The sequence below is a fragment of the Cavia porcellus genome, unplaced genomic scaffold (assembly GCF_034190915.1).
Source record: "Cavia porcellus strain 051 isolate PalLab524CR breed Dunkin Hartley unplaced genomic scaffold, mCavPor4.1 scaffold_14, whole genome shotgun sequence".
Classification (NCBI taxonomy): domain Eukaryota; kingdom Metazoa; phylum Chordata; class Mammalia; order Rodentia; family Caviidae; genus Cavia; species Cavia porcellus.
The window spans coordinates 25,600,868-25,616,819 of record NW_026947497.1 but is presented as its reverse complement, the minus strand read 5'-3'; the positions used below and the strand labels follow the sequence as shown (position 1 = coordinate 25,616,819).

The window sequence follows — 15,952 nt, the reverse complement described above, 5'->3', positions numbered from 1 at the left end:
CTTGAATCCATAAGGAATGTGTAAAAACATTTTGTCATCAGTGATCAGTAGCAGTTGACATTTCTTAAAATAATAGGTGTCTTTTGCCATCAGACCACAAGGGAAACTCGTACAACCTTTTTCTAAAATAGGAAAGGCAATGACATACTTTGCCTTGTGGCAACACAGGCAATGCAGCCTAGAATGAGTACTAAGCTGACAATTAGGAAAATGTGTTTCTGATTCCACTCTGCCACTTACTCTTACCTTGCTAGAATTAGAATCACCATTTCCTGGTCCCTGGAATATTCTGTTCATTCACACTTTTTTTTTTTTTTTTAAACGAAGCATCACTCTGCAATTCAGGCTAGCATTGAACTCACTATGAACCCTGAGCCAGCCTTGAAGTCAATGATCCTCCTGTCTCAGCCTCCCATGCTGGGATTAGAGGGTTGGGCCATCAAATCCAGTTAATGCACATTTTGTAATCAGATCTAAAGGGGCATTCCGGAAATAGCTGTAAAGTAACCAGAGGAACACCTGTGATCCTAATACTCAGGAGGCTGAGACAAGAGGATCACTGAGTTGGAGGCCAGCCCAGGATACACAATGAGTTCATCACCAACCTGAACCACATAGTGAGACCCTATCTTAGAAAACTGTGGGGCTGGAGGTTTAGCTCAGCAGCATAAGCCCCTGCCTTGGAAGCAGGCAGTCGTGAGTTCGTATCCCCGGTATGATAAAAAGGAAAAAGACCAAAGTAAAAAAAAGAAAACTGGAAGAAAGAAAATAATTATAAGGTAATAAACTAGTCAGTGTGGGTGAAATATCAAGATTCTAGTCCTTTCAGACCTTACTAGTTTTTCAAGGTGATATTTGAAATTTTTTATAACCCTTACATTCTATTGTAGTTATATATAGTTCAGTTTTCTTCTTGCATATTAATGGGCTTTTTTAAGGAATATAAATTTGGATATGTGTATTCTTGTTCCTGATTTTGAAGCCATACATGATTAGACTGCTTGATGTTTACCTACTCATTTCGTTTTGTGCATTTCTCTGTAGGAAAGAAATTAACAGCCTTGACAATACACTTGGATTTGTTCACATTTGGGAAGGGTTGAAGATGTAGCTCAGTCGTAGTGCGTGCCTCACATGCAGAGTCCTAGGCTCAGTAACCAGCACTGTCAAAAAAAAAAGTTCATATTTGAAAGAAACACATACGTAGGGGCTGGGGATTTAGCTCCGCGGCATAAGCGCCTGCCTTGAAAGCAGGCAGTCGTGAGTTCGATCCCTGGTACCGATAAAAAGGAAAAAGACAAAAAAAAAAAAAAAAAAAAAGAAACACATACGCTAAAGTCTGTATTAACTTCATTTCTTTAGAGAAATGAGCAAACTATCCTTACCAGCCAATATCATCACCAGCTGTATACATTACAACACATAAAGGGAAATATTGATTGCCCCCAGGGTGTCCTGGATTGTGTTCTAAAGTATGTATATATATATATAATATTTATTATTTATTTTGGTACCAGGGATCGAACTCACACTTGCCAGAGAGGCACTTATGCCACTGAGCTAAGCCCCTGGCCCTATAATGCTTTTTTTAAAGACAAGGTCTTATTATGTAATTTAGGCTGGCAACTATGTAGCCCAGGCTGGCCTTGAACTTGTATCGATCCTCCTGCCTCAGCCTCCTCAGTGCTGGAATTACAGGCATGTGCCTCCATGTCCAACCTTACATATTATTTTCGATCTTCGAATTTGTCACCCAAACAAATCTTGTTACAAAGAGAGCTTCCACAAATAGCCTCTTAAAATGATATTAATAATTAAATGACAGAAAAAAAAAAACCAGCCTCTTTCACTTTTTGGAAGACACTTTACCGAGGAGAGATGAAAGAGGTTTGGGCATGGTGGCACACTCCTGTAATGCCAGCACTCGGGAGGCTGAGGCAGGAGGATCACTGCAAGTTCAAAACCAGCCCGGGCTACAAAGTGAGTTCAAGGCCAGCCTGAACACCATAGCGAGACCCTGTCTCAAAAAGACAAAAAAAAAAAAGAAAAGAAAAGAAAGAGACATGAGTATATACAATTCTGAACAAGGAAAGTTGTGGACCACATTTAACAAAAGAAGGGATATGATAAGAGATTGGCACTAGAGTTTCCGGTCTAGCTAGGCAATATGATACTTTCTTGTTAGTGTGGCCACCACCAACGACATTCTTTTTTCTTTTCTTTTCTTTTCTTTTCTTTTTCTCTTTTTTTCAATTTTGAAGCTGGAACCCGGGACCTCACACACACTAAGCAAGCAAGTTCTGTACTACTGATCTAAATTCCCAGCCGGTGCATTATTTTTTTTCTTCTTGAGAGTCTTTCCTCTTTTTTTTTTTTTTTTTCTTTTTGCTTATTTTTTATTTTGGTTGCTTTAATTTTGTCGATTTTCATACTTTCAATGTAATTTAACATGTCAAAGAGCAACAAATCTGAAATGGGACAAGATAATTTAATTCAGCCAGATGGAAATGCCCAAGGCTGAGGAGGTCCAAAATAAGAAAAGCTCTTCCCTAAAAGGAATGCATGTTAACAGAGAGAACTTTGAAATGTTAGAGACAGTGAAGCAAAGTAATAAAATGCAGTCATGGAGGTAACTATTATAAACATCATTATAATTTAGGTATTTTTCTCTTTTTCTTTTTTGTTTTCCTTTTTTCTGGTCTTTCGAGACAAGGTCTCACTATTCAGTCTAGGCTGGCCTGAAAAGCACAGTGATCCTCCTGTGTCAGCCTCTCAAGCGCTGGTGTTACAGACGGTGAGCCACCACACCTGGCTCTGTGCATTTTTAATAAAACTGGAATGATGCCAAACAATTTTTTTTGGAGTGTCACTCCACCTTTCTTTTTATCTAAAAAAAAAAAAAATTACTGTAATCTACCACCACCACACCCCACCCTCAGGCCTTGCTTCTAAGGAGGAGCAAAGCTGCTAACTCAAAAACCAGTGGCCTGTACCCATCCACAGGCAAGTTAGAGAAGCCCTTGGGTACACCTCACCCGCACTCCTGCCCCCCACACTCCCGCTCACCACGCTGTTCTCTGAACTTTCTTGTCTAATTTTCCTGCATTCCTAAGCCAACTATTTGTCAAGCAACTATTGTGTTCCACCGGGGACAGTGTGACCACTGGGACCACAGCTCCGTGGCTGAGCCAGAGTTGAACTGTTTCTGAGGCTCTGGGTTCTGCCCACACAGAGCCCGAACAAAACTAAGAACACCAGGCAGGCAAACGTATTCCCCGTCCAGTCAGTGGCTAGGTCCTTTTTCCTTTTACTTTTGAGACAGGATCTCACCAAGTCCCAAACTGCGCAGGCTGGACTCCAACATGTAACCCTCCTGCCTCAGCCTCCAAGGGCCCTGGATTGCGGGTTTACACAAACATGCGGGCTGGAAAGGTTTTCGTTTTGGTTTTGTTTTGTTTTTGCAATACCGGGGACTGAACTCACGACCTCGCGCTTGCCAGGCAGATGCTTATGCCACTGAGCCAAATCCCTGGCCCTGGAAAAGTATGTTTGCAGACTGCCTGGCCTCGGTTTGCAGAATCACTCTAGCTGGGAAGGTGGCAGATAGGCCCACCTTAAGCAGGGAGCCAATTAGGCAGTTCGGGCAGCCACCCCTTTAGAGACAGGGAGGCCTGGCCGGGGTGGGAGATTACGGAGACTGCAGACAGCACAGCCATGGCGAAGACATGCCCAACCCTTACACCATCCCAGCTCTTCCGAGGCCAAGGCTGGCCCAGCACTGCACCGGCTGCAGAGAGTTCCCGGGAGGTGGCTCGGGGCTTAGAGACCCTGGGCCAAGTTGCAGTAGACAACCAGGCGCAGGTCCCGCTGGGCGCCAGGAGGTGCTGGCCCCAGCCCTCCTCCGACCAGCCCAGGCCCCCTCCAGTCTTCCTGATCGCCACCCCACGGTCTGTTTATCCCTGCACCGGAAAGCTCCATTTCCCCCTTTTCTTCCACAAAACACCTTAATGGCCCATTATAACCTGAGCCCAAATCATTAGCAAATGAAAAACGGGTTCACTTTTTTCTCTCTAGCTGAGCAGGGAGAGGAGGAGGAAGCCGGGAGGAAGCTGCCCTCCCACGGGTTTAGTTTGAACGTTAATGAAGCAAAGAAAGAAAGAAAGAAAACAGGAAGAAAGAAATAAAGAAAGAGAATGCTTTAAGTTTCTGTGTTAAAACTGCTTCAGTGTTTGCTCTTTTTTTGGCATGTCCTGGTGTAGCAGGAAGCATGTGTAGATATGGACAAGACTTGATGGATGTCAGAGGTGAAGAGAACCTGATTGAACGCAAAAGTGCGTGGATTCCAGCCTCGCGCTCAGAGCTCAGGGCCTCCAGGTAAACCCTGGAGCTTCCATTCATTCTCAAGAAGTAAAAAGAAAGGACAGACATATGAGGAGTTCCGCTTGGGAGACAGCCAGCCAGAGACACCCAGAAAGCAGATAACACCAGAAGAAGTGTGGTGCTGGGGGAAACACTGGTCTGCAAATGCTAGATTAGCAGTTACCAGCATAGAGAGGTAACTGAGGCTGCAGGGGTGAGCGAGCTCAGTCGAATGGGTCTATACAGTGAGAAGCTAAGACGCTAGACGCTAAGGAGGAACAGTTACAAGATGGGCAGAGGAAGCTGCAATGCTTCAGTAGTTTCCTTGAAGACAGTCTTAGAATAATTCAGCTGTATTTGCCTTTCTGGTGCCTGAGTCTGGACTCCTAAGCACCACCAGAGAAAATCACAGACCCATACCGATTGTTTCCTGCATATGTTCATTCTCCCCACTTCCCCAGTGCCCCGCAATCACCCTTATTTCCTTCACCAATCTCCCATTCTCTCAGGGTCCATGTCAAAGCTTCCTTTCTGTCTCTAGTCCGCCATCTTGCTACCCACCTCAGCACTGGCACAGAGACCCCATTCTCCTGCATCGCAGAGGTGACAGGGCAGGAGATGCCTTCAGCCTTCCAGGACCAAGCATGCAGGCAGCCTTCCCTCCAGACCTGTCCTCTCTGCTTTCCTGTGAAAACAGGAAGAAGATGCACTTCCTTCCTCCTGTGTCCAGTCTTCCCTCCCAGGTCCCTGATTAACCCTCCTCTCTCAGGTTCTTCTATTTCTCTGGCTGTTGACTCCTTTGCACACATTTAAATATGCTCATATTTACCACTAAAAATAAACCTCAAAGTTCACTTCCTCTTTTTCATCTTTGCAACCACACGTTTTGTTTTGTTTTGTTTTGTTTTGTTTTGTTTTGTTTTGTTGATATGAGGGATTGAACTCAACGACCTCACGTTTGCCAGGCGGGCTCTTGTGCTGCTGAGCTAAGTCCCCAGGCTGTTTTGTTTTGTTTTGTTTTTGAGATAAAGTCTCACTGTGTAGCCCAGATTGGCCTCAAACTTACCACAATCTTCTTGTCTCAGCCTCCTGAGTACTGGGTTTACAGGCATGTGCCACCATGCCTGGCTTCCAACCATACTGTTTAAAAGAATGGCCTACACTTAACTCTTGATCCAACTGAAATGTAACTTATGCTCTTGACCAACCCCGTGAACCTGTGTTTGCCAAGATCACCATTAACATTCTTATTGCTGAATCCCAGGGCAGTTTCTCATCCTTATTTGACCTGGTTTTTGAAATATTTTCACCTGGTTTCCAGAACACCCACATTCTTATGGTTTCTCCCTTACCTCTCTGAACTCTGGTCACACTTTTGCAGATTCTTTTGTTTTTGCTACAGCAGTGCCTTAGATAAATGAGAATTAAACACCTGAGAAGGGGCTTTTTGAAAAACCCAACTGAAAGAGTAATTTTTGGTTGAGACATAAGGAAAAAAAGAATGGTTCACTAACCTTGTTTAGAGTGGGTATAAGAAGAAAAGCATCTGGTTAAAGATTATGAGACTAGTCACTCAACTGGGTGGTAACCCTAGCTTCCCAGAAGGAGTTCTCAGTCTTATTAAAATCTGTCAGAAAACTGTTCACACACTTTATCAGGAATGCTAATTGCTTCCCAGAAGGAGTTGTAAATTACATCACACAAAATCATTTCTGTCCCAGACCAAGTCTGAGACCAGTTTCTTCTTACTCTGAGGTTCTTAATGCTAGTTTGTTTGAGGGTTCTGCCCAAGGCTGCCTCTTACTCTACCTGTGACCTTTATGCACGCTCTGATGATCCCGCAAACCTGTCTTCAGCGTCACACCTGACCTTTACCTGCTGTTTTCAAAGCTTACCCTTGGACTTGCCACAGGCGACTCGAATTCTGTGTGTCCCACACTGAACTCATCTGACTTCTACTTTATGCCTCTTTATCTGTCCCTTATCACAGTTAGTGACATCACCATCAGCAACCACCAAGTAGGAGCCAAATCATCATCCTCCACTCTCCGCTTTGCCTGACACTTCCGCTGCTTCTGTTGCCAACCTATCATCAAGGCACTTCTGCTTCAGGGCTGCTCTTTCTACCCCCACAGCCACGTCACCATCTCAGCGACCTACCCATCATCCTTTAACTACCATTTTTTGCTGTTCTCCCCACCCCATCCCTATATGCCCTACCCTCATACTGGAGATTGAACATGGGGCCAAATACATGCTATGCAAGTAGAACACATTCAGAGGCCCTTTTTATTTTTTATTCTGAGACTATTGTGAAATTGCTTTCTACAAAACTCACTGTATTGTGATCACCACCCCTGGGGGCATTAGAGGGTTGTTGAGTGTTTGCCACTTGTCTGGCATCGACTGCCCCCCACGGAGGGCTCAGGACATGGCATTTCAGACAGCAGACACGGCAAGCAGGTTGCCCACAGGGGGACGAGTATTGTGCAGTGTCACTGAGCTACCCTCCTATTCTTGCATGTTTAGTTTTTTATGACACTAAAGCTTTTATCAGGAGTGACTAGATCCTTCTTATATTTCCATCAACAATATAAATAGTCCATTTTCATAATCCAGGTATTATAAAACATATATGGACAATAAAGGAAACTTGAAACATACAGTAATACCAGGAAGAAAAAAATGGACATAGGAAATCCTACTAAAAGCCAAGATAAGAAAAGCAGAGACTGTGGCAGGTAGTCAAGGAATCTTTACAAGGCATGGTAAGGAGGACTGATAACTACCGAATGTTTTTTGCACATGTGCTAGACTCTACTAAGCATCTTACATACAATCTTCATGCTGTGAAGTAGCTATAATTATTTTCATCCAGATGTGAATGATGTGAAAAACTGAAGTTGATAGGGACTTACAGTTATTTCTAACTTTGTGCCAGGTTTGAACCAAGGCTATTTAGCTCCAAAGTGCACACTTCTAAGTATCTCACTCAATGGATTTCTTACAAAATCAGAATCCTGTACTAATCAGGAATTGTCTGTACAACTTGATATCAGTGACTTGGGTCATAGTTGGCACTCAATAGATGCTTGACAAAGAAAATAAGCCCAAAAAGGACTCCACATGCTAAGATTTATTTCAGACAGCAGAGATGTCAAGTAAGACCTAAACGGCTACTTCAAAATATGTGGAAATGGATTAGTATGTAAAATACAAAGCTGTAAGACTTCTCAGAAAAAAAAAAAATAGAAGTTCTTCAAGCTCTAAGACTAGGTAAAAAGCTCATAAACTTGATGGCAAAAGCACAATCCATAAAAGGTAAAAAAATATACTGGAACTCTCAAATTGTAACTTTTCTGAAAGATCATGTCAGGAGGATACCCAGGCACGGTGGCTCACACTTCTAATCTCAACACTCAGGAGGCTGAGGCAGGAGAATAATTGTGAATTCAAAACCAGCCTGGGCCACAAAGTGAGCTCAAGGCCAGCCTGAACTACATAGTGAGACCCTGTCTCAGAAAGACAAAAAAATAAAGAAAGACCACATTCAGAGGATGAAAAAAAAAAAAGCTATGGCCTGAGAGGAAATATTTGTCAAACATGAATTTAAAAAAACAAAAACAAAAACATGAATTTGCCAAAGAAATCCCATCTAGAATTTATTTATTTATGTATTTTGGTACTGGTGATTAAACTCACGACCTTGTGCTCACCAGGAAAGCACTTGAGCCACTGAGCTAAATCCCTGGTTCCTTAGAACATATTTAAACATACTAAAACATCAATAATTTAAAAATGAAACAATTCAATTAGAAAATAGACCAACAAACAAACAAACAAACAAGCAAAACAAAACATTTTCCATAGAGGACATACGGCCAGCAAATAAGGACATGGAAAGATGTTCAACATCATTAGCCAGCAGAAAAGTAATGTAGGTTGCAAACACAATGAAATATCTCTCCAGGATGGCTTAAATAAAAAATAGTGATTCCTAAAGAGAATATAAAACTGATCCAACCACTCTTGAAAACAGTTTGGCAGTTTCATAGCCCTTAACATGCAGGAGTAGCAGGGTAGCTCAGTGATACTGCATTTGCCTAGCATGTGCAAGGACCTAGGTTGATTCCCAAGACCAGATAGGTAGGTAGGTAGGTAGATAGATAGATAGATAGATAGATAGATAGATAGATATAGTCAACTACTGACTACCACAAGACCCACCAATTACAATTTTTCACATTTACTCCAGAGAAATGAAAACTGTGTTCATATAAAAGTCTATATACAAATGTTACTAGCAGCTCTGCTTATAGTAGTCAAAAACAAGAAACCGTCTAGATGCATTCTGATGAGTGAAGGATAAAACATACTATAGTGTGTTCATACTACAAACAAACAAACAAAAACTATTGACATATGCATGAATCTGTAGGCACTTGTACTGAGTAAATCTTTAAAATACCAAATAGCTTTCTACTGTATGATTCCATTTTTGTAACAATCTTGAAGTAACAAGATATAGAAATGATAAATAGTTGAATAGTTTCAGGGGAATAACAAAGGAGTCAAGAAAGGAGAAAAGCATCCATGGCTATAAAACAGCAACAGAAAGACCCTTGTGGCTGTAGGATTTTTATAAATCTTGACTTTATCAGTGTTAATATTCTGTTTGTTACACTGAACTTTAGTTTTTGAAAAACGCTGCTTTTAGGAAAACTGGGTAAAGAGCACACAGGCTGTCCTTAGAATGGCAAGTGAATCTATAATTATCTTAAAATTAAAAGTTTAATTTTACATATATACACATCTATTTTCAATTAGAAAAGAAAAACACTGAAATATTTCTAGAAAGTAACTTAAATGTTAAAAAAACTTTCCTATGGAAAATTAATCTGGCCGTAGGTTTTGCTGATATATATATTCCTAAGACTTCTGTTCTGCTGCAGTAAAGCACGCCCTTTAAGTACTAGTCGAAACAAGTGGATAAGCAGAATTGCAGAGGTGGAGAGACAAACAATAAGCACTGAAAAAGGAAAAAAAAGTAGGCTGGCTCTTCTTACAGGCTTTTATAAATATTCTGTCACCTGGCTTTCTGGTTTCTACTCAAAACACCCAAATGGATGAACAACGATGCCACTTCTGTGGTAGAAAGCCACTAGGGACCCGAGGGAAAAGGCGGAATCTAAGTCTTACCTCACATCAGCCAAGTCTTACCTAACCATATTTCTCCACTTCGGTCCCCCAGGTGCGCTCCCCACCGTTCCCGAGCCGCCTCACTACCCAGAGCGAGCATCCATGCACACATCTAATATATTACCGCCTGACTGCTCGTTGACCCACTAGGTCACTCTGTAACATTCATCTTAGTTTTAAAAACATGAGAGGGACATTGTTGGCAAAGATCCAGGGGTAATGAATTCTATGTTCTAGAAACAGAGAAACTGAGCTATTTCAATTGGAAAATAAGAGCTGGCAGGAAGCCAACAGAGCAAAGTTCTCTAGGGGGGCAGGGAAACAAGCTGGTGAGTTTAACTTGTAGGTCTGTAAGGTGGGCAGATTTCTCCAAAAAGCAAACAAAGCAATTTTAGGCTTGAGAGACTTAATTGGCATCCAAGGCCGAGAATATGAATAATGTTACATAAAAACCTTGCTCAAGTGAGAATTCTGCAATCGAAGCAGTCTAACTCTAATAACTAAAGTTTAAAAAAAAAAGAATATAGAAAAGCATGTTTATTTATCCAGCCATAAATTATAAACCATTCATGGGATAAAGATACAGATCTCATACTAGGCTCATCATAGTTCAAAAAGGTCAATGGTTTTCAGAATTTCTACATCCATGAAAATAGAGTCAAGCTGCTCTTGTAGGTTATGGGCAATGGTAGCTCCTCTTTCAATAAAATGAGAAATTTTATGTGTAAGATAAAATTAGAGAACTGATCATGGCTTCATGGCAATTCCAGATCATGTTGGTGAGGAAGGCCAGGAATAGCCTGATAAATAGCATTTAAAGATAATAAATCTATATTTGTTGTAATCTTTTCCTTTTCTCATTTTCACTGTCCACCTAAATATCACCAGTGAAGTGTGTGTGTGTGAGAGAGAGAGAGAGAGGAAGAAAAACTGAAAAGCTGAGGACCTAGGAAAACTCCACCCGTGTCATCTTTCAAATTATAATCATAGCCAGGATATGGCTCAGTAGCACAAGGGCCGGTCTGGCAAGCATGAGGTCATGAGTTCAATCCCTGGTACGAAAAGAGAAAGAAAATTATAAGCATCATTGGATGGACAAAGATTTATATACAAAAAAGCTCCTTTACAGTTGTATGTGGCGGTGCACACCTGGAATCCTAGCACTCTGGGAGGCTGAGGTAAGTTCAATCCCAGCCTGGGTAAGTTAGCAACTTGGCAAGATCTTGTCTCAAAATAAAAATAATGAAGGACTGAGGATGTAGCTCAATGTGAACACTCTGAATTTAATTCTCAGCACAATTTTTAAAAAAGGAAGAAGGAAAGACTAATTTCTGAGTTCTTCATTTTTTGAAACAAAGAGGGAAACAATCCAAATGTCCAAAGCCCTGAAGTCATAACTTTTTCCTTCTTCTTAGTATGCTGGGAATTAAACTCAGAGCTTCACATGTGCTAAGCAAATTCTACATTGCTGAGCTACATCCTCAGCCATTTTTATTTTGAAACAGAGTCTCACCAAGTTGCTCAGCGTGCTCCAGAACTTGCAATCCTTTTGTCTTAGGCTATCAAGTACCTGGGATCAGAGGCATATGCCACTGAACCAGGTTCTAAAATAGGTTATATGTAGGGTTGGAGGGGTAGCTCAGTGGTAGCATGCTTGCCTAGCAAGCTTGAGCCCTTGGTTCAAACACTTGCCCCCAGCACTGCAAATACAAAGCAAACATGTTTATGTAATTTATGGTATGATGACATGGTGAAATGTTTTGTAGCCATTAAAAGAAGTCACATTTTCAAGTAGTAAAAAATTAAAGAGTGAAAATACCTACTAATGGTGGGAAAATCCAGGAAAGGAAACTCCCATACCATACTAGTGGAAACGTGAATTGCTTTAGCTTTTTAGGAAAGTGATCTAGCAATATTCATTAAAATAAAAGAAAAACATTACTCAGACAGGGACCCAGATATAAAGTATTTTTTAAAATGACATGACAGCAGCTACAGAATATCCCCTGCATCCTATTATACAAACAGAGTAATATTCAGGGAAGTAATCCAGAGTGGAGAGAGCTTACTCCCAACTCCGTGGCCACCCTTACAGTTTCTGGGGGGCCTTCTCCTTTGGCATCCTCAAGTCTCACCTTTCTCTGCATCAGCCCTTTGATGATACTATCTCTCACACAGCAGCCATTCAACAATATTTACCCCTCCCTCCCTCCCTCCCTCCCACGTGGTACCTGAGCCTGCCTTCCTTCAGTCTTCCTCCCACTCCACCATAAAGGTTATCTGGTGGACTCCGATTTGGTACCGTATCTGGTGCTCATCTCTCTCTTCATTCTCACACCTTCCATCTCTATTCAAGACTGCATTACCTTTCCCTTGACTTGTTAGACTGTGTAACTGGATTTCCTGCTTGCTTGTCCCTCCCTATTACAATTGGTTTTATACACAGTGACCAAAGCAATCCTCCATGAAACTATGACTGTGAAACTCTCCTTTCAGAGTTGCCTCCCCAGCACTGCGTACACAGCAAAGCACAACTCCCCAGCCCAGCGCTCCAGGTTGCCAAGTACCTGGCTCTACACACAGCCTGAGCTTGCAAATCCGTGTTGTGTATTGAACTGGTTAGCATACTGGGTTAAATAAGCACCCCCCATTTCCCCCTACCACTACCCACACACACACACACACACACACACACACACACACACACACACAAATTCACATCTACTTGAAACCTGAGAATGTGATCTTATTGGGAAATAGCTCTTTTGCAGACATAATTGGTTAGGACAAGATCTTGCTGCATTAGACACCTCCATGACTGGCGTCCTAAAAACAAGGTCACATGAAGTTACAGAGGAATAAAGAGGAAAAACAGCCTGTAAAGATGGAGGCAGAAATAGAGTCATGTAGCTACCAGCAAAGCAGCATCATAGGTTACCAGCAGCTACAGAGCCCAGGAAATAGTCTTTCATGGAATCTTCTGTCAACACCTTAATTTTGGATTTCTATCTCCCAAAACTATGAGAAAATAAACTCATATTGTTCCTGCATGACTTTTTTTTTTTTTTTTGTACTGAGGATAGAACTCATGATCTTGAGCTTATCAGGCAAGCGTTTGAGCCAATGAGCTAAATCCCTGGCCCTCAAACTTATATTGTTTTAAGCCACAAAATTTATCGTAATTTGTTACAGTAGTCTGAGAAAACTAATGAAATTGTTTAGGAGATTTCTAAGCAAAGCAAAATGGAATAAAAATCCAATTTAGCTTAAGGAACAAGACAAATTGTGATAAAGATATTAGCATATTTTGGGGAACCCAGGAGCAGAAATGCAGCTGAGCCTCATGAATAGAATCAGAGACATAAAAGTTACTAGAATTCTCTCCCTATGACATTTCCCCCTGTCTGCTTCATCTTCCTCTTCTGTCTTTTGCTCTGTCATTACTGTTGCTGTCTTTCTTCCTATATTTCTCCAAGTCATAGTCATCAGGAGACTTCAAATTTACCTTTAATATTCAAAGATAAATTGATTATCTCTCCATGGTTGCAGTTCTAAAAGTACCAAGGGAGAGCCTAATGGGTCAGAATTCCATCAACACATACTACTCAACAACATGTGGTCAGAAGGTGGATTCACATGAAAGAAAATGACTTTTATAATCACTATGTGAGTAAAGCAGTTAAGAAGGGAAGGGAGGAAAAAGAAACCCTTTATTATATGTTTGTTTCTCATATTTTCTAGCTCTGCTTGTTGAAATTGGATATACCTTTCAACTTTAGACACTTTTCCATGATTGGAATAAAATACCCAACACCTGCAATTTAAAGGAGGAAAATGCTATTTGGCACAAGGTTTTTATGGGTTCAGTCCATGGCTGGCTGACTCCAAAGAAGAAATGGTATAGGAGAAGGGTCTGGCAAAAGATAGCTGCTCGTCTCTGGCATCCAGGAAGCAGAAACTGGAGGAAAAAGCTGGGGACAAGAAAACACCCTTCCAGGTTACCCTCCTGGTGACATATTCCCTTTTACCAGGCCACCCCTCTGAGCACATGAGACTTCTGTAGGATTTTGTTTTCCTCCCTGAGGGATATTTAAATCTAACCATAACATTATTTTCCCCTGGTCCTCCAAAAGGTCATGTTCATCTCATTATGTAAAATGTATTTAGTCCATTTCTAAGAGTTACCAAAGTACACTGGTACCTCTATTTACTAATTTAATTTGCTTCATAGATTTGGGGAAGATGGCTGCATTTGTGTTTGTGTAGGAAACATGGCCGTGGTTGTATTTGTCACCTAATGTGGTGTTTATGAACAGTCACAAAATTTTGCTGAACACCAAAATGTTTGCAAACTGAGGTATCATGAACAGGGTATTACTGAATTAATGGTTCCAGTATTATTGAAAAATCCAAGCCCAAAGCCTCTCTTAACTGTAAGCCTCTGTAAAAATAAAAAAGTTAGGTACTTTCAACATATAATGATACAAAGTAAATATTCACATTTCAGAAGGGAAAAATAGGGAGATAACAGGAATCAGATCAAAGCAAGGCCAAAACCCAACAGGTCAAACATTAAATCTTACACCACTACAAATATGGTTAGTACCTGGGACAGTTGATGGTGAGATACAAACTCCCAAAAGGCTTCAGCGGCCTCGCCCTTATGGCCTCGTCTGCTACAGTTCATATGGCTTCTCTCTTGGACTGGGTTTATTTGCTGCTTGAAGTTTTCCTTAGCAGATGTTCCAGATGCCTGACATCTACAGCACCTTCAGCATCACCCTTCCCCTTTACACATCACCTTCTCAGGGCACATTGGTTTACTTTTCAGGCCTTTCTTTGAAGTCTGAGGAGGAGTTTCCATGACCCTACACCTCTTACATTTCTATATGTCTAAAAAACCAGCACCACATAGGCACTAACCAGGCCTCCTTGGAATATGGTTGCAGCCATACCTCAGATCGCTAGGTGACTGAATTCATGTTGCATCTTCCTACATGGCTTGAGTAAGCAGGGAGCCATGGAAAGCAAACTCTTTCAAAGAAATTACCTTTTCACACCCTTGAGTGGGTCTGGTTATCTCCTTAGATGCCCTCAAGGCATAATTTCTATTTTCCTGATGCAAATACTAGGCTTTTTTTTTTTTTTTTTAATGGCTATGGTCTCTTGGCCCCAACTTCACAGATTCCTTCTTTCTGGTCAAGCTGCACAATTTCCACATCTTTAGGCCCTGCTATTTGTTTCTGAGTCTCACTGTAAATCCAACTAAAAGCAGTCTCCCTAAACTTTGGGTTACCTTGAAATTTCCTTCACCAGATCAATTAGCCTGCCACTTTTAAATTTAGTCTTAGGATATAGGCAAAACATAGACAAAATCTGTCTTAGCTACTTCTCTTGTTGCTGCAACAAAATACCTGAAATCTCTATAAACCCACATGTTATAGGAGGAAATGTTTATTTTAGATCTCAGTTTGTAGAGGTTTCAGTCCATAATCAACTGGCTCCACAGCGAGGAGGTGTGGCAGAGGGGCATGGAGGAGAAAAAAACAGTCCATGGCAGGGCAAGCAGGAAACAAAAGCCTTTCTTCTGTTTTCCCTTTTGTTCCATCCAGCTACACGCCTGTTTGTTGGTGTCACCTTCACCCAGCATGGGCCTTCCCATTATCCACACTCAGAACTGTGCTAAACCAATGTGTGGACTAATTTAGTTATCACACACTCTTAATTCATATTCACACATCCTAGATTCACTTATCTCCAAAAAGTCCCACCTATAACTACATGAAGTTTTGGGGAGACATCTAGGTATAAGCCATAACAAATTCTTGGCCATAAAGAAACAAGCATGGCCTCTAGTCCAGCTTGTAGTACAGTTCTTATTTTCATCTGAAACCTTATAAACCTGACCTTTATTGTGTGCATTACCTGCATTCTTATCACCATTCTGATCTTCTGAGTTTTGACCAGACTCTTAATACTGATTTTTGCTATATCTTTCTAAGGCTTCCCTAGCTGGCATCTCCAAACTTTTCCAAACTTCTACAAACCAGTTCCAAAGGCTTCTAAACTATGTAGTCAGGTACAGTCACGTCATTGACCCTATTTATCTGCTACCAATTTTCTGTTTTAGTCACTTTACCATTGCTGAGATAAAAAAAACTGACACCCTAAAGTTAAAAGAGAAAAATGTTTGCTTGGCTCACAGTTTTATTGGACTGAGTCCATGGCTGGCCGATTCCAAGGTAAAAAACCCAAAAAACAAAAAAACAGCCTGGTGAAAGAGCATGGCAGAAAAGATTGCTTTCCCTGCAACAGCCAAAAAACACAGATCAAAGGGAGGAGCTAAGAACAAGAAAATACCCTTCCAGGTCAGGCCCTCAGTGACCTGGCTCCC

General features: G+C 41.3%; 1 protein-coding gene across 1 annotated transcript in view; it reads right to left on the bottom strand.

Annotated features, from left to right (window-relative positions):
• The window catches only part of Jade1 (jade family PHD finger 1), a 65,247-nt gene extending 60,207 nt beyond the window's left edge, over window positions 1-5,040 (bottom strand). Inside the window, exon 1 of the mRNA XM_063260766.1 lies at window positions 4,921-5,040. The gene's annotated coding sequence lies outside the window, so the exon portion shown is untranslated. The remainder of the gene's footprint in view (window positions 1-4,920) is intronic.
• Window positions 5,041-15,952: the final 10,912 nt, after the last annotated feature.